Source organism: Lissotriton vulgaris, chromosome 7, assembly GCF_964263255.1.
Source record: "Lissotriton vulgaris chromosome 7, aLisVul1.2, whole genome shotgun sequence".
Classification (NCBI taxonomy): Eukaryota; Metazoa; Chordata; class Amphibia; order Caudata; family Salamandridae; genus Lissotriton; species Lissotriton vulgaris.
The window spans coordinates 547,337,661-547,365,369 of record NC_141695.1 but is presented as its reverse complement, the minus strand read 5'-3'; the positions used below and the strand labels follow the sequence as shown (position 1 = coordinate 547,365,369).

General features: G+C 49.3%; 1 protein-coding gene across 2 annotated transcripts in view; it reads right to left on the bottom strand.

Annotated features, from left to right (window-relative positions):
• PIK3R5 (phosphoinositide-3-kinase regulatory subunit 5) overlaps positions 1-26,551 on the bottom strand; it is a 297,464-nt gene extending 270,913 nt beyond the window's left edge. For both annotated transcript variants that reach the window (XM_086930629.1, XM_086930632.1), the window contains exon 1: positions 26,207-26,551. The gene's annotated coding sequence lies outside the window, so the exon portion shown is untranslated. The remainder of the gene's footprint in view (positions 1-26,206) is intronic.
• Between the last annotated feature and the right edge of the window lie 1,158 nt (positions 26,552-27,709).

Below are 27,709 nucleotides of genomic sequence, written 5' to 3'. Positions count from 1 at the left end.
GTCTCCTCTTAACAACACCTCCTCTCTGATGGCTAAGGGCCACCTCTCTATACTATCCTTCTTACTGAAGCTCACTCACCTTTCTCACTCATGTGTCTCCCCTTAACACCACCTCCTCTCTGATACCATATCTCTCTCTCTTTCGTTCTCTCTCTACATTTCTAGTTACCGACCATATCTCGCACTGTGTTAACTCTCCATGCCTCACATCTGTCTACTGCATTGTGGTGACATTTGTTTTATGCATTGATTTCCACTGCAAAATCATTCGATTTTTTTTTAATGTGTTACAGATAAACCACTGTTTTATTTTAAGAAATTCACATCTGTCTATGACATCTCTTTATCTCAAATACACCTCTATCTCTCTCTCTCATAACCTTGTCTACCTCTCTCAACCTTATTTCTCTGTTTACCTCATTCTCTCTCTCACTCTCTATTCCTCACTTCTCTCTAACACTCGCTTCATAACCTCACTCACAACCTCATCTTTATCTCCTACCCCCTCTGTTAATACACACTCTCTCAATTGACTTCAATTGACCTCACAGTTGATTTGCTCCTTAAATGATCAACATCCTCCTTTTGCTTCTATTGACTCTCCGTACCCTTTCTCACTAATTTCGTTTTTTGCTACTATTCTTTCGCTGCCCCTGCCTTTTACAATTTATCATTACCTTTTCTCTCTTTTCCTCTTACTTATCTTTCACTGTATCCCCTCTTTATAAACCCACCTGCTCTGCCTCTCTATCTACCTCTCCCTCTCTCTCTCTCTCTCTCTCTCTCTCTTTATATGTCTAACTCACCTCTGGCTCCATCTCACCACGCTCGCCACCACACACATTCTCTACCTCTGCATTAGCCTCTCTTCTACTTCTGTACCTTACCCGTGCCTCTCCATTTCACCTCTTACCTCTCTAAAAGTCATTTCTCTTTCTCCCCTTCACCCATCTTGCTCTACCTTGCTCTCTGCTTCACTATTTTTTTTACCTGACTGTGCAGTTTATACATGATTTCTCAATGTTTTCTTCTCTAAACCCTCCAGCTCACTGCACTTCATCAACTAACTCTAGTTTTCTCTAACTCACCTCGCTGTCTGCCTTACCCCTCTCTACTTCAGTCAGTGTCTTCATTCTTGATCTCTTTCTATCTCTTTGTATTTTTCTTTTGGGGTGCCTCGCATTGTCCTTACTTGATCTTGCACCTCGCCCTTTCTCACCCATCTAACCAATCTCCCTACCTCATCTTTTCTCCATCGACTTCACCTCTCACTATGCATGTCTCATCACCTCGGTTTCCTTGTCCTGCCTCTCGGCCCCTCCAATTTCTCTTACTCGACAGAGCTGGAGTCACTGGCTACACGATAGGAAGAGGAGAGAGAGAGAAGGCAGAGAATTTTGGTGCTTTGATCTTCACTACTTAAGTGAGAATGCTCATTGTGAAAGGGATATGCTTGTGATTATGAATATACACTAAGGGTGTATGTTTTATTTGTGCACTATACCCTATTCTAGTTAGCACCCACCTAGTCACCCAAATGCACCTTTTATACAATGTGAGAAACAAGTGCTTAGACATTGAATTTTAAATTATTTGTGCAAGACGAAAAATAGATCCAGTCTCAAAAAGAAATAGCTTTATCAATGCCTTATCAAGTTTTCTTTTTGATATTTGAAATAGGTAGAGCTTTTGTGTCCCCTTTCTCAGTGCTTAGTTAGTAAAAGAAAGAGTGCTGGTGCCAGAAGCTCTCCTGAAAAGTTAGCGGTTGGAGCAATACCGAATACCAAGGCTGGTAGGCTTGAATCCACTACCAGACACCCCTGCCCCTTTTTCTCGCTCATGCAGGTTCCTGCCTTCGGATTGTGGTGGTTTTACCGTCATTGTCTTCCTTCGACTTTCTGATCTTTGTATTTCCTTCCCTTACACTCGGTAAATATCTGATAATGAAAAATAAGTGCCGGTTCCAAAACCATAAGTGCCAGTGCCCCCTACCGGCAACAACCGGCTCAAATTAAGCACTACCCTTTTTTCAATATTTTTGGGAATCATGAAGACTTGAAAAAGATGAAAAATGCTAAGACATTCAAGTTGTTCTGAACAGGGGTCAAAAATACGGTTGTCCTGGGTCCCCAAAAACCTTATTTAAGATGGCACTGCAGGCTGCCTCACTGCCTGCCTCTGAAGCCAAACACATCATGAGTAAACCAGGGACAGCAGGAGGCAGAAAGACTTTGTTTATGTTGCAAAATTTCAGCTTCACAGCTTATCTTAGACTTTTCGTCGGTACGGCAGGGGAAGCAGAGCTGGTGGGGAGGAGGGAAATGTGGGGTAGAATGAGAGGAGAGACAGGTTTGCGTTGAAGGACAACCTGGTGAACTCTACAAAAACCATGAAGTAGCAAATGTTCTAAGGACACTAAAGCAAGAAAATGGGGCCTAATGCAGTTGAAAGTAGGGTACAGGAGCATACCAGGTCCTGATCCCACTGCACTTAAAGTACTAGTGATAGCTGCGCCTCTAAGAAACAGAGCTATTTACTAACACCAACACTGTGACCACAAATAGCTTCCAGTATTCCAGTTCCTCTTCTGCAGAACTGCGCTGCTCTTTCTCGTTTTTCATCAGAGCAATGATTCTAAATATTGGGCTTCTTCTAGAGGTTTCTGAAGCTATATGAAATTCTGTATAGACTGTAGAAAAAAACTTTGGGGCATACTTACGAAAATTGTGGCGCAGGGCAGCACAGCAAGAAACCTTGCTGCACTACCCTGTGTCACAGGGAAAGGGCAAGAATGCGCTGTAGTTATCCAATATATCGATTTTCTGTTCTTTCCACTTGCGCTGTTTCGGCAGCCTAGCACCAACGCAGGCACCCTTGCACCATGGAGCAAGGGTGCCTGTGTTGTAGGCAGGATTGTTTTTGTGCCGGAAGTGCACCTTCTTGCACAAAACAATCAATAGAGGCGTTTTCCACTTTCTATGTGTGCTGCAGAATGCATCATACATAGAAAGAGGAAAAAACGAGGAGAAATAAAGATATTTCTTCTAGTTACGCCTCACCTCGCGAGGAGTATCTTTTTGGTGCATCCCCAAGTTTACCCGTATTGGTAAATCTGGGATTGTGTCAAAAACTATGGGATTTGTGTGGGAACAAACACAGCAACACCCATGAAGTGCCTCCCTTGCAGAGAGTAATGGGACGCCGCGATTTGCGCTGCGTTGCATTACTCCATATTTTATAAACCATTCAAAGGCTTGCAAAGTGGCTTTGCGTAGCTTCACAAATATGACTTAGAGGTTTGCTTCATGCATCTACCTCTTTGCATTGTTCAAGCATGACATAAAGCCCTCATAAATATGCCCCCTTGTTAACAAATCCCACCGCTTTACATTCTGCAAAATCACTTAAAAAAACATTGGCACGTCCTTTGCCCAGAAGGACTTGCCCTTTGTCTTGTGATTGATTGATGGCTCCGAAGTCAAATTTACTAGTAATAGGTAACAAATAATAATGAACAAAGAGCTTAATCGGGGGTAGTAAGCATTATATAAATTTGAATAAAAAACAGTACAATACAATATATAGGCTCAATTGTCGATGCTTAAATCATGTGGTTTCCACAAAATGATCTCTCTCCATGGTGAAAGCTTAGTTGAAAAAGTCAAGCTTAAACCCTGATGTCCTGGGTAACTATCGCCCTATCTTTCTGCTGCCTAAGGTCTGTAAGGTCTTGGAAAAGTATATCAACTCGATTCTTTCTGACTTCTTAGAGACCCATAGTCTTCTGCATCACGCTCAGACTGGTTTTCATCCTCAACATGGAAAAGAAACTGCATTCCTTGCTGTAGCCAAAGAATCGGGGGAAAAATTGACCAAGGAGGAGCAGTAGCTATCATCCTCCTTGATCTTAGTTCCGCATTTGATTCGGTTAATCTTGACATTCTTCTTAACAGATTTAGAATTGCTGGGGTGTCAGTTGGAGCCATTACCTGGCTTCAATCCTATCTAAATGATAGAACATTCCAGATCTTTGCGGGAGAAACAACTTCAAGTTGTCTATCTCTCAGTTGTGGAGTACCCTTAAGGCTTATCTCCGAGCCCTACTCTATTTAATGTGTACATGAGACCGCTTGCTGATATTATCTTGACATATGGGATTAAAATTGCCACATATGCGGGCGATGCTCAGTTGGTAGTATCTAACCCTGGACGTAGTTCGCGAAGTAGAGCTACATGAAGCTAAGCGAAGTGCACTTCGCGCTACGCGTAGCTACGTGAACTGCATTGTGCACTGTGCAAGATGCAGTTTTCACTGATGGCACTGTGCAATCAGTGTAAACTGCATCTTGCACAGTGCAAGCGGTCATTTTCTTCCGCTCGAGTAGATTTCTACTCAAGCGGAAGTGTGGCTCAATGATTAGAGCGGCAGACCCTGATGCAGAGGTCTAGCCCGGGACCAGGGTTCAATTCCCCACCTCGGCGGGTCTTGGGCTCAAAATTCCATGGACCTGATAATTCTCGCCTCGGTGCCTATTCCAATCATGGAGTCCCACTCTGCAACTCTGGGTAATAGCTTGCTTAATCTCCACAACAGCCCCCACAATGCTAAGGATGCCTGGCCTCCTCCTTGGGGGTGCCCAGGAGTGGACACCTCACAGGGAAAGCCAGGATGGGTTTCACAGCAGTATTCATACAAGCGCCTTGAGACCCTTGCGGGTGCGTAGTGCGCTATACAAGTATCAATTTACATTTACATTACTTTATCAACGCGGACTGGTAGTTTCTCATCGCGAGCGGTCGCTAGCATACGCGACCACTCGCAATGAGAAACCTGACCTCCCTGCGTTGAGAATCTCGCCAGGATGTTTATTTTCCACACTCGCGATCGGTATCTTGATGTTGCTGAACGCGAACGAGGAAAAAGTCTCGCCAGAATGTCATTTTGCTTGCTCGTGGTCCCCTACTTGACGTTGAGACCGCGAGCAAGCAAAAAATTACCGCTGCACTAAGCTACACCACGCTACGCGTGTTTGCACTGTGCTTCGTGCAATTCGCCTAATGTGAAGTAGCGTAAACTTCGCAAACTACACGAGCGTAGAGTAGTGCTTTGCCCAGGGTTAGTAGTATCCCTTGACCATCCTCAGGATTCTCCTTCTGATCTGGAATCTTGTCTGGAGAAGGTGGCAACATGGATGCAACACTCATGTGTCAGGCTCAATGGAGAAAAAACCGAAATAATGCTCTTGGGCAACTCGTCTAACATTGACCTCAAACATGCATGGCCAACCTGCCTTGGACCTAGACCGACCCCTAAGTCCAAGTTTAAAAGCTTAGGCGTCTGGCTGGACAAATCACTCAAATTTGACCACCAAGAAGTGGAAGTAACAGGAGTCTGCTATGGGATTCTTAGAATGCTGGGGAAAGTTCTACCCCTCCTTCCCGGGGAGGTCAGGAGAATTATGGTTCAGGCCCTGGTTCTCTTTCGCCTGGACTATGGTAACTCCATATATCTGGGAGCACCTAAATCTACAACAAGGAAACTTCATGTTGTTCAGAACTGTGCCGCTCGGTTGCTGCTTGGCATTCCTAAAACTTAATTGGCTAAGCCAGGTCTGACGACCTTACACTGGCTGCAGATCCCAGAAAGAATAAAATGTAAATGCCTCTGGGGCAAAGGCCCTTCTATCAATAGCTCCCTTATCACTTTTTACCGTCCCAGGAAACTCCTCCGATCTGCTAACCTGACTTTAGCCACCATCCCTAAGATCCAAAGGATGAGGAGTGGGGGCAGTTCCTTTTCCTACAACATAGCTAGACTTTGGAGTACGCTTCCCCTGCACTTACGCTCAGAAACTCACCATTCCCCATTCCGAAAGCACCTCAAAACCTGGCTGTTTCAGAATACCACCCTTTCAGCCATCAAACCTTCCCCCCTGTTCTGCTGTTAGTGCTGGGATGCCAAAGCGTAGCTATGAGCTCAATAAATACAAATGTATAATATTAATGATATCCTATGCTGACGACACACAACTTATTCTCTCCCTCTCTGAAGACACCACCACCAAGAGCAACTTCCACAACTGCATGACAGACATCACTAACAGAATGATTAGCGACTGCCTGAAACTCAACAGGGACGAGACAGAGGTTATAATTCACGGACGAGAGGTTATAATTTTCAGAAACATAGGCTCCTGATGGGACGCATCCTGGTGGCCCTTTGAACTCTGATCTACTCCTACCCCCAATGACTGCGCGTGGAACCAAGGCATCATTCTGGACAAGCTAAGTATGACGAGTCAGGTCAACTCTGTCTCCTCCTCCTGATTCTTCATCCTCCGTATGCTTCGTAGGATATCCAAATGACTACCGCAAAGCTCAAGAAACACCATCAACCAGGCCCTCATCTCCAGCCGACTGGACTACAGAAGCGCTTGCTATGCAGGAATCGCAGCTCACCTTACAGACCATTCAGAACTAAACAGCCAGAATTATCCTGGAACTCCCTAGACAAACCCCTACTTCAGGGAACTCCGCTGGCTCCTTGTACAGAAAAGATGCCCGTTCAAGCTCCTGACTCATGCATACAAGGCCCTACAAGTGGATCCGCCTACTTGAACCACTGCCTGAACTTCCATCAGCTCAGCAGACCCCTTCCCTCTGTGTCCCTTTCTGTAACCATCACCCCCACATCCAATGCAGCAGATGTAGAGGTTGCTCCTTCTCCTACCTAGCAGTGAAGACATGTAATGTAATGTAATGTAACAGGCACTTATATAGCGCAAAAACTGTCACCCCACGGGAATCCTGGCGCTTGAACTTCAGAAGATATTACTGTTGAACCAGTCCACCATTACAGCAGGGGGGCTAGATATCGAGTTACCCTTTTATCTACGGACCTCCCTAGCTCTTCCAGAGTTCTGAAAGTCCCGAAAGACCTGGCTATTTGGCTAATCAACTGGACCCTGCCAGCGCTACGATACCCCCACGGGTGACAGGTATCGCTCTACTAATCGGCTGATTGATTGATTGAGGGATGATTTTGCTTTCCAGTTCGGCCCTAGATAATTTGAACCCATACTAATTTCAGCAGCCATTTCTGCAGCAAGTGCAGGAACCTCCTGAGATATCTCATCAACTTAGTATATGAATAGATTCAAGAGTAATAATCTGTTTGAGAACTGCAGGCATGAATATGCCCCTTCTGCTCATGGCCTCTTAGCTGACAGTGTTGCCAACAAGTTATTGCCCAGGACTGGCCGGACCGGGCATCGAGCTGGAAGGGTGGGGACCAGTTTTGCAAGGATGGGGGCCAGTTTTGTTACTTGGGACCGGTTTCAGAGGAGTGCTGCGATATCGGTCCCCAGTAACAATAGCAGCAAGCGTTTCCGGCATTCCAGGGTCAGGCAGGTTTTCCCTATGTTGGTCTGAGAAAATTGCCAGGGCTGCTTTGGTTCCGAGTCCGGCCCTGACCCCAACCTATCTAGACACCAGTCTCAGTAGACCCTCTGGACCGGTGTCATGGCGCTCACCCCCCCAGCATGTCTTACGGTCCAATAACACTGATAAGTGGGAGGTGGCAGATGGTAAAGATATTACATAGTAGATAGGATATGACAACAAAAGGCCGGTGTTGTCTGTGACGCACACTGGTATTTGACAGCACACTGATTGTAGCTAGTGTGAGTTGTAGAGTAAATGTGTGGTATCAAGCCAGTGTCTCTGAGAAGAATCAAGTCTGAAAGAGAGTCAGCTGTGCATCAGGCTCCGAGCAAGGAAATGTCAGTCACATTTCACAATCTGCCAGCGGAGATCACGACTGTGCCATCCAGGTGGGGGTGTGGGTGTGCTGTGAATGCAGTGTATGTGTGCTGCCTGGAAGGGTGCGGGGGTGTCATGGGTAAGAGTGTTCTGAGAGAGCGAGGCTCAGCCCCAGGACGCTGGGTGCTCGCTAGCGGATGGGCTGAGCTCGGAAGAACATTATCTTGTGGACTGGAGGGTGTGCATGTAAGCAGATTCTTTCTGAAACCTTGTACCTGTATAAAGCTGATAAACATTGTGAGTGTACCTGGCAGAGTGTGGACAGCGAGCTTTACGCGAGTGCAGATATGGAACCATTCAGAGAAGACCACACTCGCCCCTCCCCCACCGCTCTGTAAAATCCCCACATCTCTGGGGAAGCCACCGAAAAAAAACCTACTCAAGCAAAGCGCCACAAGCATTAAAGTGCGTGGGGGAAGTGGAGACAGACACAGGCAGGCCTTTCCTGCCCTTCTAAAGACGTGAGTGGTCACCAGAGGAAAGCCTAGGAAAGCACCAGGGGGAAGGGAGAGGAGTGAGTGAAGAGGTGGGTGAATGCGCACAGGTGTGATCTGCGAATCATTGCTTGTGCTTGGCTCAGAGAGGTAAAATGGCCTCAGGAAACTCCCTCCTGGTCTTCTTGAAAAAGGCTCGAGGGCAATTCTACTCTGCCTGCCTTGGGGGCCCTGGCGATACCACCTCTCCTCCCACCAGTGGTAAGACAACACAGTGAGTGAGTCAAGCCCAGGGGTGAGCTAACAGTCACCCTGCTGACTGCATGGCCTTGTCACAGTGTCACAGGCATGGGCAGCATGCTCCTAGGCATTCAACCGACCTTCAAAACGTACGGAGCCTTTCTGTAGAGAGTTTTTTAAGCATCTTCACAACCTATTGTACCGAGTTTCAAAACATATCCACCTGCGAAATTCTGTACACAACCAACTGAGCATTAACCCAAGAGAACCTTTCTGTGCAAACTCAGCAGCTGTTCAAAAGCAACTAAACCTTTCTGTATAACCTGAGCTTTGACCTCAATGCAGCTTATCTTTACAGCCAGCTACGGTTCAGAATTCACCAAGTGAGCTTCAAAAACAAAAAGTCTTTCTGTGTCGGGCCAGCGAGCTTTGTCTCAATAGACTTTATTTTTGCAGCCAGCTGAACTTCACAGTTCACCAACTGAGCTTCAAACACACAAGCCTGTCTGCACTGAACCAGTCGAGCTTTGGCCTCAAGGGGAGCTTGGGTGGTGCGGCCGACCGAAGGGCTACAAAACGTTGCAGTCCAAATATAGCCCAATTGGAGCCCAACCATAAATAGGTTGGGCTCCTGCTCCCAGCCACCATTTTAGCTTCTGGTGACCTGGTGGCTGGGGAGCTTAGGTGGTAATTGTTTTTTGGAGCTTAGGTGATTGTGTCTAGGGGTTGTTTGGTCAGCATTTCAGAGCGCAGTCTTGGGGTGTTTTCATGGTGCAGGAAGACTACCGTGTTTTGGAGGCCCTCCAGCTCCTAAGTGAGGCGGGCCGGATGGACCTGGTAGTGGGTGAGGTCAGACATGCCAACCCTCCCGATTCAGGCGTGAGACTACCGATTTCAAGGCTAGTCTCCCGCCTCCCGATTCCTGCAAGCAAAAACCCGATTCCTCAGGGGTTTCAGCTGACAGGGCTTGGTATTTATTGTGTAATGTGTTAATTCTTCCAACAATCGTCAGAGTGGCGATGCAGGGGCTCTAGAATAGGTGAGAAACAAACAAAGCGTCATTAACAAGGGAATGGTCTTTTAAAGACCTGTTAAGTTGTTGGGGGTGGGGGGTAGGGGCGGCTGTGTGTGTGCCCGGGAAGCTGTTTCAGCCCGGGCTGCCACACAGGGCAGGGGGGTGGGGAGAGAGGGGGAGAGGAGGTGGGGGGGGGGCAAGCACTGCCAGCAACCTGCCAGGCCAGTGCACTATACTTGCATCACCCTCTCTCTGCCTGCCATTGCACTCCATGCTTCTGAAAGGTAAGAAAAAAGTGCATTTGCATTTCAAATGTCCGATCCTGCAGTGGCACACTTCCAAAGCCTATACATGCCAGTAACCCGATTCAAGACCACATTCTCCCGATTTTTTTTTTTTAATCTCCCACTTTGCTCTTCTGAAATGTTGGCATGTATGGGTGAGGTGGCCTGGCCGGCGTGCTCACCGCGACTTGCATCCAAGGGTGTGGCGGCGGCTGTGGCCGCCTGCACGTCCCCTTAAAGATCCAAGTCGTCACCGGTAAGCGAACAGGCTTCCCTCGCTCCAAAAAGGAAGCCCCGGTAGCTATACGGCAGGCGGGAGTGGGAGGAGGGCCTGTGGGAGCAGGCGGGTTTGGGATGGTGGGGGACGGAGCCGCGGGGGGGGGGGGGCAGGAGGGTGGCCGGGTGGGGGCCATAGAGCCGAGCGGGGTTTTTGAGCCAGGGGATCTGGCCGTTTCCGCCCCCGCTGTGTTGGGAAAGCTAAGGGAAACGGCGTTTCCCATCGCTCTTGTTTGTATCGGAGGGGCGGGCGGCAAGTGAGGTCGGGCCGGCCGGGGGTATCTTTCAACCCTCAGTTAGCGGACGCCGGCAGCAGGGAGGCAGGGGGGCAGGGGGGCGGGACCTTCCACGTAGCGCGGGCGCCTTTCACAAACGACATCCCCAGCGGAGTGGAGGGTGGGGTGGGTTCTCTGGCAGCATCTCCAGCCCGGAGGCGCAGGATTCGGGCAGGGAACTACTCTAGGGACAAGCAGGATGAGCGGCCCACATTACAGTGGGTGGGAACGCATATTTGGAGGGGCATATTGCCAGCCCCCTCCTTTTTTCCCCGCAGGGCTCATTGAGAGGCGTGAGGCTATCTGGGGGGGGGGGGGGGGGGGGGATTCTTCGGGGGAGGGATAGTGGGCTCAGGTGGGGGGTTGGAGGAGCATGCCTAGTTTATTAACAGACAGGGTTGTCTGGGAGGTCATTTTTGGCCCTCAATCAGGCAATGTGTGGCCTGGGGCTATTGAGTCGTGCAGTAGGGACCAGGTGGGGGGCCAGATCACAGGAGCAGACTTTCTAGAGGGGAGCCAGACCCGCAGTCGGAATAGGAGCCAGCGGGGGCCCAGCATGGGAGGGCCTAGATATTTTCCCTGCCTGGTCGGGAGGGGTCCGGGGCATCGGAAGGGGTGAAGACGTTCTGGGACATCTCACCCAGGAGTGTATGACAGGTTTTGGGGGGCCCAGCGGTCCATTTCTGGGGAATGGGGCTGTGGGGGGGGGGGGGAGGGGGGGCGCCCGAGGGATTTGGGGGGCAGTTGTGGGGGGGGCAGGCGGGCCCCTGGGACCCACCTCGGTGGTGGTGCAGGCAATGTTGGAGTGGAGTGGGGAGGAGGATGGGGGATTCCCACCCCACCTTGGTGAGTACGTGTAGGTCAGGGCAGGTCACGGGCAGGAGGGCCTGGGAGTGTTCAGCGGTTTTGCGAAGTGAGGGGTCTATAGGCAGGAGTATGGGGCCCAGCACACCAGTCCAACCTTTTGCTTTACAGGTAAGGGAGCGGCGCGATGTGGCAGACTCGGTAGGGCGGGGTGTGGCCCATGTACGTCGAGGAGAAGGGAGGGTAGAGCCCTGCACGGAGTAGCCTGTACCTGTGGGGGATCCTGGCGCGGCCAGGGCAAGAAGGTCCAGCACGACCTCGCTGGCCCCAACCACACGCACCACGAGATTGCCAGCTTTATCAGAAGAGATGGATTTTCAGTGGCGGCAACGCATGGGGGAGTATTGGCGGGAACAGCCGGCTCCCCCGCACCGAGGACATGATGGGCCCGATGAGGCCGGCATAGGGCAGGTTGGGCTCGGTAAGGCCCTGGAAGTGAATTTTTCAACAGAGATGTTTCAGGCAGAGGAGCCTATTGTTCTGGATTACGACGAGCACAGCCCAGAGGAAGGGGAAGGGAGGGGTTTGAAGAGGGGGGAGGTCGTCTCATGTTCTTCATAGTATTTTACAGGCACCTATGAAAGTGTCAGAGAGAAAAGCAACGGCGGCTAGAGCCAGGAGAGAGGACAGCCCATCGGAGTGGCATGGCGGCCGGCGCCCGTCCAGGCACCCTCCTTAAAGCCAGGTGAGATCCTTAGACTACAGGCCAAACCAAACATGGTGTCTGTGGGGACAGGAAATGAGGAGAGCGTGGGGACTGAGGGGAGACTGCATAAAGGAAAATATGTCAGGGATACTGGAGTAGGGACGGTGGGCGGAGGGGCAGGGCAGGGCGCGAAGGTGGAGACCGGAACCAATACAGAGGCTGCTGTAGGGGCAAGGAGCGCTGTCAAACAAAGGAACTACTGGGGGGGGGGGGCAAAGAGCCGTTGCCAATTAAGGAGCTAAAGATTTAAAAACTGCTGTATATGGGGGTGACAAAACCATTTGGGGCGCATCTAATGCTCGCCACCAAGGTACGTATCTGGAAAGGAGAATATGTAGAGCTACTGAAGCTGCTACACAGGAAGGTGAGGTCCAAAGAGGGCTCTAAGGAGGAGGAGTATGAGCTGGCCAAAAGGCCTAAGGTGCCGGTGACTATAGAGAATTGGACGGCAGCATTTCTAATTTACGCTAGTGTTTACTGCGAAAAGTTCCCCGAGCGCTGTGTGGCATTGTTTAAATACATGGACGTCATTAGGAAGGCGCAGTTCACAGGGGGTGGATACGCTTGGTCTCAATGTGATGAGGAGTTTCGGGCCCACATGGCATGGGACCCAGAGGCGAAGTGGGGGAAACTGGATACAGATTTGTGGCAACACACAATGGGGTCCGCCACAGGCGGTAAGACGGTGTTCACAGCTAGCGGCTTACCGCTGGTATATCGGCCCTTTCAGGGGAAGCCCACCCGGGGAGGGGTGGGAAGCGCTGCGACAACACAGACAGGGACTGGAGCGTGCTGGGACTTTAACGAAGGCCTGTGCACAAGGGAATACTGTAAGTTCCGCCATGAGTGTTCTAAATGTGGAAAGCGCAACCCCCTTGTTAATTGTTGGGGCGTCAATCCACAGGGTACCCAGCAAAGGCAGCAAGGAAGCAGCAATGCCCCTAGTACAGCTCAGCAATTCTAGAATAATAGGGGAGGCAAGGGGCCTTAGGGGGCTGGGCCCAAAGCTTTTCGGTTGCTGCCAGTTCATCCAGATGATTGGGAGTTTCTGGGTATCCATTTCGAGGGTAATGGTACATGGATATAGCTTTACTGATGGGTTGTTCTATGTCATGTGCTTTATTCGAATGCTTTAGCACGTTTTTACAGTGGCACTTCATGAAGCGTTCAGGTCACACATAGGTGACACATTACCTGGATGATTTCTTCTTTGTCGGTGCACCAGGCTCCACAGAGTGCCGGGCAGCCCTGGACAACTTCCATGAGCTCATGAGTGACATGGGGATGCCGCTGGCTCCCGAGAAGACAATGGGTCCTTGTACGGCTATGGCCTTCCTAGGGATTGAGATTGCCTCTGTGGCAATGCGGGCTCGTTAAAATGATGTAGTTGTTAGACAGGATGTTGTCTCAACAGAAAGTGACAGTGAAAGACATTCAGGTGCTTCTGGGTCATCTTAACTTCGCATGCAGGGTGGTCAGAGCAGGGAGGACGTTTTGCAGGCTGTTGGGAGGAAGGCAGCTACCTCACCACCATGTTCGCTTATCAGCAGGAGTGAAGGAGGATTTGCGCATGTGGGCGGTTTTTCTGCAGTCTTTTAATGGAGTGCCTTTGGTGAGGTCGAAGGACGTACAGTGGGATGTGCAAAGCTTTTCAGATGCGGCAGGCGGCGAAGGATTTGGTGTGTATTGGCAGGGCAGGTGGTACGCGGAGCAGTGGCCGTGGCAGTGGAAGGATGGTGGGAGGAGCATAGCATTCCTTGAGCTTTTCCCGTTACTGGTAGCTTTGACACTGTGGGGCGAGCAGCTGGCGCACAAAAAAGTGTTGTTTCAGGTTGACAATATGGCGGTAGTGGAGGTCATTAACATACATTTCGCCAGAGAGGAGCAAGTTCTGAAACTGTTGCGGGTTTTTGTGCTTGGTTGTCTCAGACACAACATTGCTTTCAGGGCATTGCATATACCTTGTGTGGACAATGACATAGCGGATGCTTTATCTCGTTCGCAGTGGGTGAGATTCCGTGGGCTGGCCAAGGAGGCAGACAGGACAGCTACCCTGATGCCGGAACACCTTTGGTATGTAGGCAACATAGGGTGCTACAACTGCTGGTAGGTTCTCTGTCGGCGTCAACATGGGTAGCATATCAACTGGCCTGGAGAGATTTTTTGGCATCCGGGGCAGGTAAAAGGGCAGAGGTCTGCCGTCGGTCTGAAGATGTAATACAGTTTATTCTGACACTCATTGACAAAGGTCTTATGAAAGTTACTATTGCTGGCAAGTTGGCGGTCATTGCGGTCATGGGGAAACTTCTGTGGGGGTACACTCAGTCGGCAGGAGAAGTGGGTAGGAGGATGTTGGAAGGTTGGGCTAGGGAAAAGGGGGGAGAGAGCAGTGCGGCGCCCCCTCTCTTGGCAGAAGCGTGCGCAGATATTGGAAGCACTACCGGTAGTCTGTGGGGAGGGTTTTGAAGCATGTTTTTTTCTCCACCCTTATGGTATGGATGTTTTTTGGGGCTTTCAGGGTTTCTGAACTACTGGGCAGCAAGGTCAAGAATCGAGTGCGTTGGGAAGAGGTGTACATGGGGAGGACGGCATACATATCTGGTTGGCAAGTTCAAAAATGGACCAGAGGGGTGTAGGAAAGGGGGTCAGGTTGGAAGCATCGGTGCCAGCCACAACATGCCCACTGCGGTGGGCACGTTGATGGCGAGGTATGTAAAGAAGCCTGGGGTCAGAGGTGGTTTTTGCACATGCTAATGGAAAAAGGGCATGGTGCTGTGGAAAGCTTTGGTCAGAATTAGGGTGGATGGGACGGAGTATGGGACGCATTCATTCAGGATTAGGGCGGCAACGGAACCGCATAACAGGGGCTGGTCGCAAGGGGGCATAATGAGGCTGCGGCACTGGTCTTCAGACTGTTACACTCGATACGTGTGACGAAATGTGGAGGAGGCGCATGCGTCATCCTCTTTTGTGTGAGTCTCATTCCTTTTTTCTCGTTACAGGTTCGGTGGCTGGGCCCCAGGTGAAGGAAATGACCATTTGGATTGTGGGGTATTCTTTTATTAAATGGGCACAGGTCCAGGCATGTTAGCGTTATTTTGGGGCAATGTTGGGCTCTAATGATCGTTTGTTTAACATCGTTTGGAAAGGTAAAGGTGGGATGCGGAGGAAGGAATTGCTGCCGTGCCTTAATAAATGGATGGTGCAGGGGCGGTGCCCAGACGTTTTGTTGATTCATCTGGGGTAGAACGATTTGTGCGAGGTGAAAGGGGTGGTATTGATGAGGGCCATGAAGAAGAATTTGTCGAGGTTAAAGGAGCAGTGGGCTGGGTGCCATATGTTGTGGACGGAGTTGGTCCCTCGCAGAGTTTGGAGGGATGCTTTGAACCCAAGGGACATTGACAGGGCCCGAAGGAAAGTGAATTCGGAAATATCTAGGTTCTGTCGTCACCTAGGCTTTGGAAGAATTACCCAAAAGGAGCTGCGTTTTGAGACTGTGGAGTTTTTCAGAGGTGATGGGGTGCATTTATCGAGGATGGGCATGGATCTCTACTTGTTGGAGATTAGGGAGGTGCTGGAGAGATGTCTGAAGGTTCAGGAGCATTCTGATTAGAGGACAACCAGTGGCTCTAGTTGGGGGGCAGAAAGGGGGGTCAGTTTCGCTCCCTCCCTGTTTTCTGGGTGGCGGGGATTATTGGAAGTTTTGGTCAAAGTTGACAAAGTTTGTTAGGTTATTGTTGGATATAGATTATCATCATAGAAAGGGTAGGCAAGTTATGTGATAGTTCGATCACGCATGTTCAGGGTTTGACAGGGGTAAAGAAGCAGGCAGGGGAAGTGGTTGAACGGATGGGTTGAATTTAAAGTGTTTATGTTTTGAGGCATTGATCTATATGGTGTAATTTTGTAATGTATGGGTGGGGGCGGGTTCATGGAAAATTTAGGGGCGGGACAAGGTTAAAGGTCATTGTATAGTTATTTAGTGAGGACTAGTTTTGTAAGGCGTTTGCCAAGGAATTTTTTATGTGATGTGCACCTGTTTCAATAAAGCGGCCTTTACCACACAGCACCGAGTTTGTGGTCTGGTTCCCTCCCCCCACCCTTCCCTCCCAACGGAGACTATCCGTACAGCAAATAGAAATTTGCACCTCACCAAAGGCGCTTCAAAACCAGCTGACCTGCTGTGTACAGACAACTGAGCGTCAGAACCAACTGAGCCTTTCTGTACAGAGCCAAATAAGCAAGAAACCAGCCTAGCCTAAGTTTTTCGGCAGACAGTCAACCTAGCTTTAGAACCAAACAAGTGTTTCTTCTGCACTGAGACAACATAGAACGTAAACTAACTGAGCTTCTGTGTATACATTAACTCGAGCTCCAGACAAATCTAAGCTTTTTAGCAGACTGCCAACCGAGCAGCCGAACCAAACAAGTCTGTCCGTGTAGAGGCTTATGACACGGACTTCAATGGGACTTTTCTGCAACGAGACAACAGAGAACTTCAACCAAATGAGCTTCTGTAAATAGATTCTGTCGAACTTCAGACCAATTGGCGTCTTCTTTGTACACAGTGCAATAAAATGTGGCTTCAATAGGACACGTCCATAGACCCTACCAACTCCTAGAAATAGAGCTATAAACCAAACAGAGTCTTTCTTCATCAACCAAGCTTCAGGTTTCTCTAGGCTTTTCTGTGTAGAGGCAACTATGCTTCAAACATATATAAGCCTCTCCTAACAGAAGCGACCAAATTCCACCTTCATCTGAGCTTTTTGTATGGAACCTATGAGTTTCAAAAAATTAACTCAGACTTTCTGGAGAGGATGCCGAGGACACACCTCTAAGTAGAGTCACCAACACTTCAACACAATCTAAGCCTAATGAGCTACACACACTTCAAAACCAGCTCACGCTTTATTCACAACCAGCGAGCCTTCAGAACGAACTAAGGCTCGCTATACTAAGCCAAAACCAACCATTCCTCTCTATGAAGCTAATGCCACCTACACCTCTCTGTACAGTCAGCCATGATTCAAAACCAACTGAGCTTCTTTGTTCAAAGCCAACATGCATGCAAACACAAGCCTCCCGCACTCTGCCAACCAAGCACATCCTTAGGTCACAAACCGAGTCTCATCATCGACAGAGTCAATTCCACATGGCCAACTTTTCAATTCAACAAAACAAACCTCTTCCCTGATGCCAGTGAATGGCCCCAGTGTTTGTCATCCATCCACCATGTTCATGCATGGGTTGTATTGTCAATGAGCATCCCTATAACTCCCACAGCACTTTCTCAGTGACTCCACACTTCCTCCAGGCTCCATCAACTATCTGTTCCTCCCGCATTGTCAATGAATTTCTCTTAAATACTCAGCGACACCTTGTAAAGCTATTGATTTTTGTTCTGAATCCATGAACCGTACATGCAACATCCATAGGTGCTGGGAGTAAGGGTGCAGGGGTGCTGCAGCACTCCCAAAACACCCATGCTGGAATTCTGAAGTTGAATGAGCAATGAAGATGCCTTTAAACGTAGGTTTTATCTTGTCACATTTGCTGTACATTCAAGGCATACGTCAAATGCCAGGCTATTTCCTCTGACAAATTGCTGTTTATCCTTTTAATATGCTGATTGATGTTTATTTTTCTTTGTCAAATTGCAAAATTAGAGTATTTTGAAAAGTGAACTATGTGATAATCTTGCTGGTGTGCAAGGAAAGGTTGTAAGGTGTTTCTTTTTTCAAACACACAACAAATTATGATGAATACCTATAAATGTGCAAATTTCAAAATATATCAACAGTCATGAAAGCACAAAAGAAGCACTGTTTTGTAATTCCGAAGTGTGATGGAAACTTAGGGCCTGATTTACATTTCGGTGGACGGGTTCCTCCGTCACAACGGTGACGGATATCCCGTGTGCTGAAATATGAATCCCATAGGATATTATGGTATTGATATTTCGGCAGACGGGATATCCGTTCCCGCTGTGACGGAGGTACCCGTCCAACAAAATCTAAATCAGGCCCTACATTTTAATAGAATCAAAACAAATCAAGACACTTTTTTTAGTGTTCCACAAATGAGAGATATTTGCGGAATTCAAATGTCCACACATTATTATTTGTGAGTTTTATCAGTAAAATATGTCTGTACAAATGAAGTGGCCATTTCAAAGGAGAATGTACTGTGTGTAAATGACAGCGTGCTACCACACCAAACTTTATAAATAAATACACGTAGCAGTGTGCTCGAAAAGAAACTACTAACTAGATAATACCTGCACCGCTCTAGTTGAATATGTGTGGCTCCTTTTCTACACTTGGAGCCTGACTATGAGAGGATTGGTATTTACTGACCCTGAGCAAACTATGTTATTCCCGGTATTATTCAATGCACCCATTAATAAATGGGTGTGATGAATACCTCACACTTCATTAAATTTCAACAGGCTAAGCCTGTTGAAATTTAACAGAGGGAAAGTGAACGGTAAAAAATGTAAACCATACCATCTGGTGTTTGGTGGAGTGGTGTGGCTCACTGGTTAGAGGCGGCAGACCCGAGAGCAGAGGATGGCCCGGGACCAGGGTTCAATTCCCGATGCGGCAGGGTCGTGAACCAGGGTCAGCGGACTCGATAATTCTCACCTCTGTGCCTATTCTAACCAGGGATCACACTCAGCAACTCTGGGCATTAGCTTGCCTCATCTCCACAATGGCCCCCACATATGCCGGGGATGCCTGGTTTCACCTTGGAGATACCCAGTAGGGACCATCTCACAGGGAAAGCCAGGACGGGTCCCCCAGCGGTATACTGCGCAGAGATATTCCTTCGGGAGTCGATTCTAGCGCATTACAAACCCACAATTAATTAATTAAGCACCAAAATCCGCATGTTATTTTTCAAACTTTCAGAATAGGCGCTATTTATTGCACCCGATAGAGTACGTAACATGGGGTATCATTATTTATGAGGTGCGATAAACAGCGCCTTGATTCAACTGAACTCGGAATCAGGGCCTGGGTCTTTGCGTGACGCTTGGATTTTTTGGGACAATCTTAATGAGTTCAGTAATGTCACACTAATGGCAGCATTCCCACTCTGAAAATTGTTCCAACACAACTGTCAGCATCCATGAATTCCATTCACAATTTCCACAAATTCCCACCCAATTCTCATTCACTACTGCCAAATCTTCATGGATTTCCACTCACACTATTAATTCCCCACAGTGCCCATTTACTCTCCGAATTTCCAATTAATTAACTGCACATTATCCAGGAATTCCTTAATCACTACAACTACTATTTCCACCAAAGTACAGGGGCTTAGCAATCAGTAGAGCAGTAGGTGTAGTGGCACCCAGGCTTAGAGGTAGGAGGAGCCCACTGCACCCCATTTACAGCATTTTATTTACAATAAAACTAGGAGATAGGGACCTTTTCCTTGTTTGTATTAGGACACATGGGACACATGGCAACCCTGCTACGCTATTAATCGCAAATACAAATTCATCTCACACTTTCCACCAGTTCCTCCTTGTCAAGCCCCAGCCATTGTTCCCATACTCCCCATTACGCACTTGTAAAATCCCCATGAATTCCCCCACGCTGTCCATGCACATGACCTGTCGTTACACTAAATTCCCTTTGACCTTTGGTGAATATTACCTCATTGACAATGACCTGCCCACACACTTTCCATTAATTATCTGTGTTTACTCCATTTACACTTTCTGGGATTTTCCAAACACTACGCATGCCCTGCCCACAGTAACCACAAATTCCCTCCTTCTAACCATTTACAACTCTCATATTTCCATTCATTTTCATGAATTGCATATACTCTCTTCATACATTCCTCCTCGTAGGCCAGCCACCACCCTAACATTTCTAGTTAATGACCTGGCCACTCCCATAGATCCCCACTACATTTCCACGAACTCAATTGCTGTTTTTGTGATGGTGAGCCTGAATTCTTTTTACACTGTTTATGTATTCCACATGCAGTGCTGTCAGTCTGCACCAATCAATTACTCCAGCAGTGTCCATAAATTAATACATTAGACCCAGGCGGATTTTAAATTACGCTAGGGTGTAATCAGAGTCATTTTGTTAATGATGCACAATTGTCTATAATACCACAATTACTCCTGCTCATGATATTAAGAGTAATTTGGGGAAGAAAATACTAGCACAGACGTAAGTACATTTAGAAATCACAAGCGGCTGCTTGCACTTGCTATTTGTATTCTGCTGGATTTAGCACTATTTGTTAGCGCAAATGCATCCTCGAGTTCCTTTTGGACACAACAGTACATTTTTGCGCAAAGAAAACTGCACCAAATGCCAGGAGTAAAGTGGGGGAAAATCCTACGGCCAAGAGCATATTTAGCAGCTGCTCGCGCGAGTTGTTCATGTTCTGTTGCATTTTGCACTATTTCTTAGTGCAAAATCAAATGCATTCTGGCCAGTGATCAGCTCCTTCCCGCCAGCTCCTCCGTTCTGTCCTGTGCCTGCGGTCTGCCCAGGCAGGGTTCGAGTCTGCACCTTGCTGGTACTGTTTTTTTTCTGCTTTATTTTATTTGATTGTGTCACTGTATTTTGCCTTGTCTGGTCTATATTTCATCTTGGTTCTGTCCTGTTGGTATTTTGTTTTGGCCCAGCTGACTCCTCTCTCTGTCCCCTGGCTCGTCCTTTTGCATTCGTCTTTCCCGCCCACGCCGCATCCGCCTCTATGCTGCTCCTATTCCCTCCCCCGCCCCTACATAATGGAGACCGCTGCACGGTCACGCAGCGGACGCGCACAGCGGTGCATGCCTAAGACAAGCCAGTCTGCGCCCGTCCCCGCCTGGACGGTGCCCAGCGCTAGACCCCTGCCCCAGTGAACGCCACGACACCCGACGCAGGTACGACTCCAACTCCCACCACACACTCAATGACGCCCGAATCTCCACCTGCTTCCAGGACGCCAGAAGTTCACCCACAGACCATTCACCTGCCAAAACTGCAGCTACACCAGCCAGCGCACTCCAGCGCGTCCTGCCCATCCCAACAAAGCAGGCCACACCAATCTCGGATGCATACTTCTCAACACCCACTCAGTCCACAAGCATGCCGTCGAGCTCTGGGACCTTCTCGATTCTACCTCCCCGGATGTACCTTCCTGATGGAGGACCTGGATGAACGCCTCCTCGGCGCCCGACATAGCCATAGCCATCCCGGACGGCTACAAGATCACCCGCAGGAACCGAAATAACAAACCGGGAGGAGGAATCGCCATCCTCCACAGGAACACCATCAGAATCTCAACCAATGCTGAAGACTCCCTCAGCATGGCCCAACACCTACACTTCCAGATCCCCATCGATCACAACACCACCCTCAGAGGAACCCTTGTCTACAGACCCACGGGCCCTCGACCACAGTTCAGCGACTCCATTGCCGACCTCATCAGCACGCACGCCCTCACCTCCACAAACGTCATTCTCCTCGGAGACCTGAACTTCCACCTCAAGAACGCCAAGGACAACAACTCCACAACCCTGATCGACAACCTTGAGAACCTTGAACTCAAACAGCTTGTCACAACTCCCACCCACTCCGCCGGACACACGCTCAACCCCATCTTTTCTGTCAGTAATCATGTCACCATCAGCCACACGACCGAACTCCACTGGACACACCACCACTGCATTAACTTCTCCTTCTAGAAACACACAGCGCACAGCCAATCACAATGAATCCCACACCGCAGCTGGAAAAAAAGTCACCGAAGACCAGCTCCTCACAACCCTCGCCCGAGACCCACTATCTAAGCCCTCAGACACCGACGCAGCAGCCCACAACTTCAGACAATGGATCAACAACTGCGCCAACATCCTCACCCCGTTCAGGAAGACCTCTAACAGGCGCACCATCACAAGAGCCATCTGGTTCAACTCGGACCTCCAGACTTCCAAGCAAACCTGCCGAAGACTCGAGAAGCAGTGGCGCCAAGACCAGACACCAGACAACCACGCGGCCACCAAGGAAGCCAGACGCAAGCACCACCAACTCATCCGACCCACCAAAATGACCTTTTTCAAGGAACGCATCAACAACAATGCACACAACAGCAAAGAGCTCTTTAGCATTGTGAAAGAACTTGCCTCCCCCAACTCCAGCTCCAATGACATCCCACCGTCACAAGGACTCTGCAACTCCCTGGCCACCTTCTTCCACAGCAAGATCGCTGACATCCACAACAGCTTCGACACCCAGACTCCGGCGGCAGCTGCCTGCACCCCCAACCCAACTCCCACCAAACATACCAACCTCCTGCCCTCCTGGAACAACATCAATGACGAAGACGCCATCAAAATCATGAACACCTTCCACTCCGGCTAATCCTCCGACCCCTGCCCACACAACATCTTCAACAAAGCAAGCTCCATCATCGCACCCCATCTCCGAAAGATCATCAACAGCTCCTTCGAAACTGCCACCTTCCCGGAGAGCAGGAAACATGCCAAAATCAATGCCCTACTTAAAAAGCCCAAAGCAGACCTAAAGGACCTCAAGAACTTTTGCCAAATCTCCCTGCTCCCATTCCTGGCGAAAGTCATTGAGAATACCGCAAACCAACAACTGGCCCACTTCCTGGAGGAGAACAACATCCTGGACTAATCCCAATCAGGCTTCAGCTGCAACCACAGCACCAACACCAATGACATCAGGACCCTGCTGGACAACGGCGAAACAGCGGTCCTCATTCTCCTAGACCTCTCGGCCGCTTTCGACACCGTCTGCCACCACACCCTGCGCACAAGCCTCCACGATGAAGGGATCCGGGACAAAACCCTGAACCCGATCACCTCCTTCCTCTCCATCAGATTCCAGAGGGTCCGCCTCCCCTCCTTCCAATCTGAAGCCTCCAGGATGAACTGCGGCATACCCCAAGGATCAACCCTCAGCCTGACCCTTTTCAACATTAACATGGCACCGCACGCGACATCGTCCAAGCGCACTACCTCAACACCATCTCTTATGCTGACGACACCCAGCTGATCTTTTCTCTCACCAAGGACCCAGCCTCCACCAAATCCAACCTACATGAGGGAATGAAGGCCGTCGCAGAGTGGATGAAGACCAGCCATTTGTAACTGAACTCTGACAAAACGGAGGTCCTCATCCTTGGCTCCAACCCCTGCACGTGAAACGGCTCCTGGTGGCCGACCACGCTGGGAGCTGCCCGACACCCACCAACCACGCACACAACCTGGGGTTCCTCCTGGACTCAACGCTCTCTATGACCCAGCAAGTCAACGCTGCCTCCTCCTCCTGCTTCAACACTCACCTGATCTTTTCTCTCAACAAGGAACCAGCCTCCACCAAATCCAACCTACACGAGGGAATGAAGGCCGTCACAGAGTGGATGAAGACCAGCCATTTGTAACTGAACTCTGACAAAACGGAGGTCCTCATCCTTGGCTCCAACCCCTGCGCGTGAGATGGCTCCTGGTGGCCGACCACGCTGGGAGCTGCCCGACACCCACCAACCACGCACGCAGCCTGGGGTTCATCCTGGACTCAACGCTCTCTATGACACAGCAAGTCAACGCTGTCTCTTCCTCCTGCTTCAACACCCTCCGCATGCTCCACAAAATCTACAGATTGGTCCCCAACGAAACCAGAAAGACGGTCACCCAAGCCCTCATCAGCAGCAGACTGGACTACGGCGACGCCCTCTATGTGGGAACCACTGCCAAACTCCAGAAACTACTCCAACGAATACAGAACGCCTCCGCACGCCTCATCCTTGGACTCCCTCGCCACTGCCACATCACCGCCCACCTGAGAGACCTGCACTAGCTCCCGGTCAACAAGAGGATCACCTTCAAACTCCTCACCCACGCTCACAAGGCCCTCCAGAACGCCGGACCAGCATATCTCAACGAGCAACTCCTTCTACACCCCGAACCGCCAGCTTCGCTCCACTGACCTCGCCCTCACAACCGTCCCACGCATCCGCCGAGTGACCACCCGCGGAAGATCATTCTTCCACCTCGCTGCCAAGACATGGAACACCCTCCCCATCCCCTTGCGGCAGACCCAGGACCTGCTGACCTTCAGGAGACTCCTCAAAACCTGGCTGTTCGATCAGTAGCTGCGTCTTTCCTCTCCCTCCAGCGCCTTGAGACCCTCACTGGTGAGTAGCGCGCTTTACAAATGTCTGATTGATTGATTGATTGATTGATTAATTACACTACACTGAATTATGAGTTATGCCCACCCCTACCATAAATTCCACCATGCTGCTAATAGATTTCCTAAAAATACTCATTCCCAGTTCTCAAAGTATGTGTGAAGTCCAGTCACAAAGCTCATGAATTCCTCTTAAGGTTGCCATAACTGCCCACTAAGAACTCACGATTCTCCACTGTCTCCACGAAAGGCGAGGGTAAAAAGTGCAAATGAAAATGAAATTAAATGGGAACCCCGCCTTTAGTAAAACAACTCCCCTTCCGATGGCTGTGAACAGAAACGTGTTGGCCTTCATCTTGAGTGCTATGGAATATATAGTTTCAAATTTTCCAACTTTAAGTATGGGGTTTAGTGATAGCTCACAGCCTGCAACCTGCAAATGCCACCCTTCAACAAAAAAACTATCCAGACCTTGGTAGACTTAAGATGACCGGTCAAGGGGCAGAGGAGAGACAGAAGCCAGGCAGTTGCCGGGGTCTGGTAGTGATCCCAGGAACGAATGAGATGGCCCAGCTGTGGCAGGCAGGAGACGAGCCAAACCGTCTGCCAGCTTGAAAATATTCTCACTTTTGGACTGGCTATCAGCCAAAGCATTATAAAATTCAGCGAAATAAAGTGAACGTTTATTTTGTGCATGGGCAATGAATAGAAAAAACCAAAGTAAAATCGTGCATTTGCTAATCGTCATTTTCCTAACAGATTTCTCAGAAATTAATGTATATTAGTGGCAAATTTTGAGAAGGGGGTTGCCTTGACCCAAATTTGGAATGATTGTTTTTCTTACCAAAATTAAGTAAAAAACGTTGCCAAAAACTTAGTAAAAATAGATCTGAAATGTAATCCGGTAATTCATGAACTACTCCACAGCAACAGAAACAACCCTCCCATAAGGCATCAGCACTCATAACATGATAACACGAAATACCAACATTAACAATGAAAAGTCCCATGGGATGGCGCCACTGCTCATTAAATATGCCCTAGAGACGTCCACCAGCGAGTATCTCCAACAGCATCACGTCATGAAACATTTCCTAATGGCAATGGCCTGCACCCATGATAATATCATCCTTTGAAACGGCCCCAATACCGTCGGCTCATGTTGTATCCAGTTCTATTGAGCCATGGTATGTTGTTCAATGGCATCACTCGTTACAGTTCTCCCACCACACAATGAGATAAATATCCCCGAAATCAACAACCCCAAACACGTATGGATGTGCGTCAGACAAAAACATGCAGGGTGTCCTGTGCGCTTTACGGCAGGTGGTAGTGCTGGAAGCGCTGCAGGTGATACTTCCACATGGATGGGTGCGTTACTGGGGGTGGTAATGCGGGTACTATCCAAGACTCTACTGCAGGTGGCCTATGCAGGTAGCAGACAGTGATTCTCGGGGGTTTACTGCTGGTGGTGTTACAAGTTGTAGTGCAGGCCTGCTGTACATGGAATGGCAGGTGGCGCTGTAAGGTGTGCATAGATAGTACTGCAGGTGGCACTGAATAAAGTGCTGGACGTTGCAATGCAGCTGCAACTGAAGATAGTAGAACTTCGGGTGGTACCAGGTGTGGCGGTCCAGGTGTTACTCGAAGTAATACTGAAACAGGAACTGCTGTCACTGCTTGTAGTCCCTCCAGTAGCACTGCAGACGGTGCCAACGATTGTCTAAGAGAAGTACTGCGGGCGGCACACCAGTGATAACAAAAGTACTAGTACTGCATATGATGCTTGTAGTAACGCATGGGGCCGCACTGCATATGATGCAGCAGGGAGGTGGTCCTGCATGGTAATGCAGATTAGCTTTTGAGTGGTATACATGGCGGTCCTACAAGCGCTGTCCAAACACATCCCGGGCCCTATTCTGAGGCTCCCCCGGGGGATGCTCACGGGATGCTTTCCGTGACAACACTCTAAGGTCCGCCTGCTCCAAGCAGAGCTCGGTGATGCTCTTTCTGCGAGGGGGAGCCGCCCGCGCACCTGGGGCTGGCGTGTGTGCTGGAGATGGGGGCGAGGGGCAAGTGGTGCGGGCAAACAGTGACACTACTCACCTGTTGCTCTCCGGAACGGCCGGGCCGGTTTCGTCCATAGCGCGCGGAAACATTGACCTTTCTCCGAATGTATTGGCAGCAGTTTGATGCGAGGTTGGCACCTGCCCCTGGGGGCAGATAGGTCCCCGTCAGCTCCTCCTTCTGACTTGTTTTGCTTCTAGTGGCTTTTAGCTGCCAGGATATCGCTTGCTAGTGGTGGGAGTTATTTGTCTGGCCGGCTTATGTCGCAGGGGGCATCTTGCTGTCCTCTCACACCTGCCATGTCTACAGCTCAGCCCCCTCGAGTACCAAGGACTCAGGATGAATACATCCTCTCTGCCTGGGGACAGTCTCTGCTAGGGTCTCAGAAGGCGCGAGAGGGTGGAGAAAGGGAGTGCCCAGGGCACTTAGAGGGGAGGAGTGGAACAGGACTATTGTAGATGGAGGAAATCTTACCTCCCCCCCCCCCCACCTGTGGAGTAGCTGCGTAAACACTGATGTCAGACGAAACAGGAACTGTCGGACTACCCCATCCTCCCACCTCATTCACAGGGTGTAGAAAGCACTTACTGTAAGAGCCTGAATAAGGAACCATGTGGGTTTGGGCGGAGTCCGCAGCCACTCCCACAAAACCTCTTCCCCCGGCTCGTGAGTTGTGTTCGTGAACATCAAAATAAAGGCGTGTCCCGACTCTTCAACACAATACGCATGAGACAAACCAGCATAAAATAAAGAACACGTTCATAAGACCTGTCCTCGCTGTTCTTTACGCACATAGGCAGTAGTGGAAATAAACAAAAGCACATTTCGAAACCAGCACTAGCAATGCCAATAGGTTAGGCAGTAAAGGAATGTTGTGTGGAATTGTGAAGTATTACCAGTAAATAGCACGGGAATGGATATGTGTTTGTGTAGAAGAAAAGAACTGTGGAATATTATTGGTGTAGGGTTCAAGGTCAGGTGAGAGCTGGTCCTACTCTTCCATTCTTACTTTTATAATGCTGGTAACCTCTCAGAGGCCACCAGGCCACCTCCGTCTCCCGAAGGAAAGGACCAACTCCTGGCATTCATGGAGTTTCTTGACTGCCACTCAAAGTTGGTCAGCAGTTTTGTAGAAAAGACAGAGGGTTTGGCCCCACCACAAACGTGGTGATATCCTGTGTGCCTTATTGCAAGCTCATTACCCCCAGGTCCCTACGTCCTCGACACCTTCATAACAAAGTGAGACAATCCATCTCACTGACAGAAAAAAAGAACAAACTTATTGCAAGCGCATTACCCCCAAGTCCCTACGTCCTCGACACCTTCATAAGAAAGTGAGATAATCCATCTCACTGACAGAAAAAAAAAACAAAGGAATGCTGGACCTACCCTCCCCTCCCGCTGGGAGTACATAAGCGTACAGGTCCCAGCATTCCCTCTGTTCTGTTTTTTCTGTCATTCTGACAGTGATCTTGGACGTGACAGGAGCGCCCACGTGACAGGAGCGTGGGCGCTCCTGTGTTTGCTGTACTTACGTGGGGG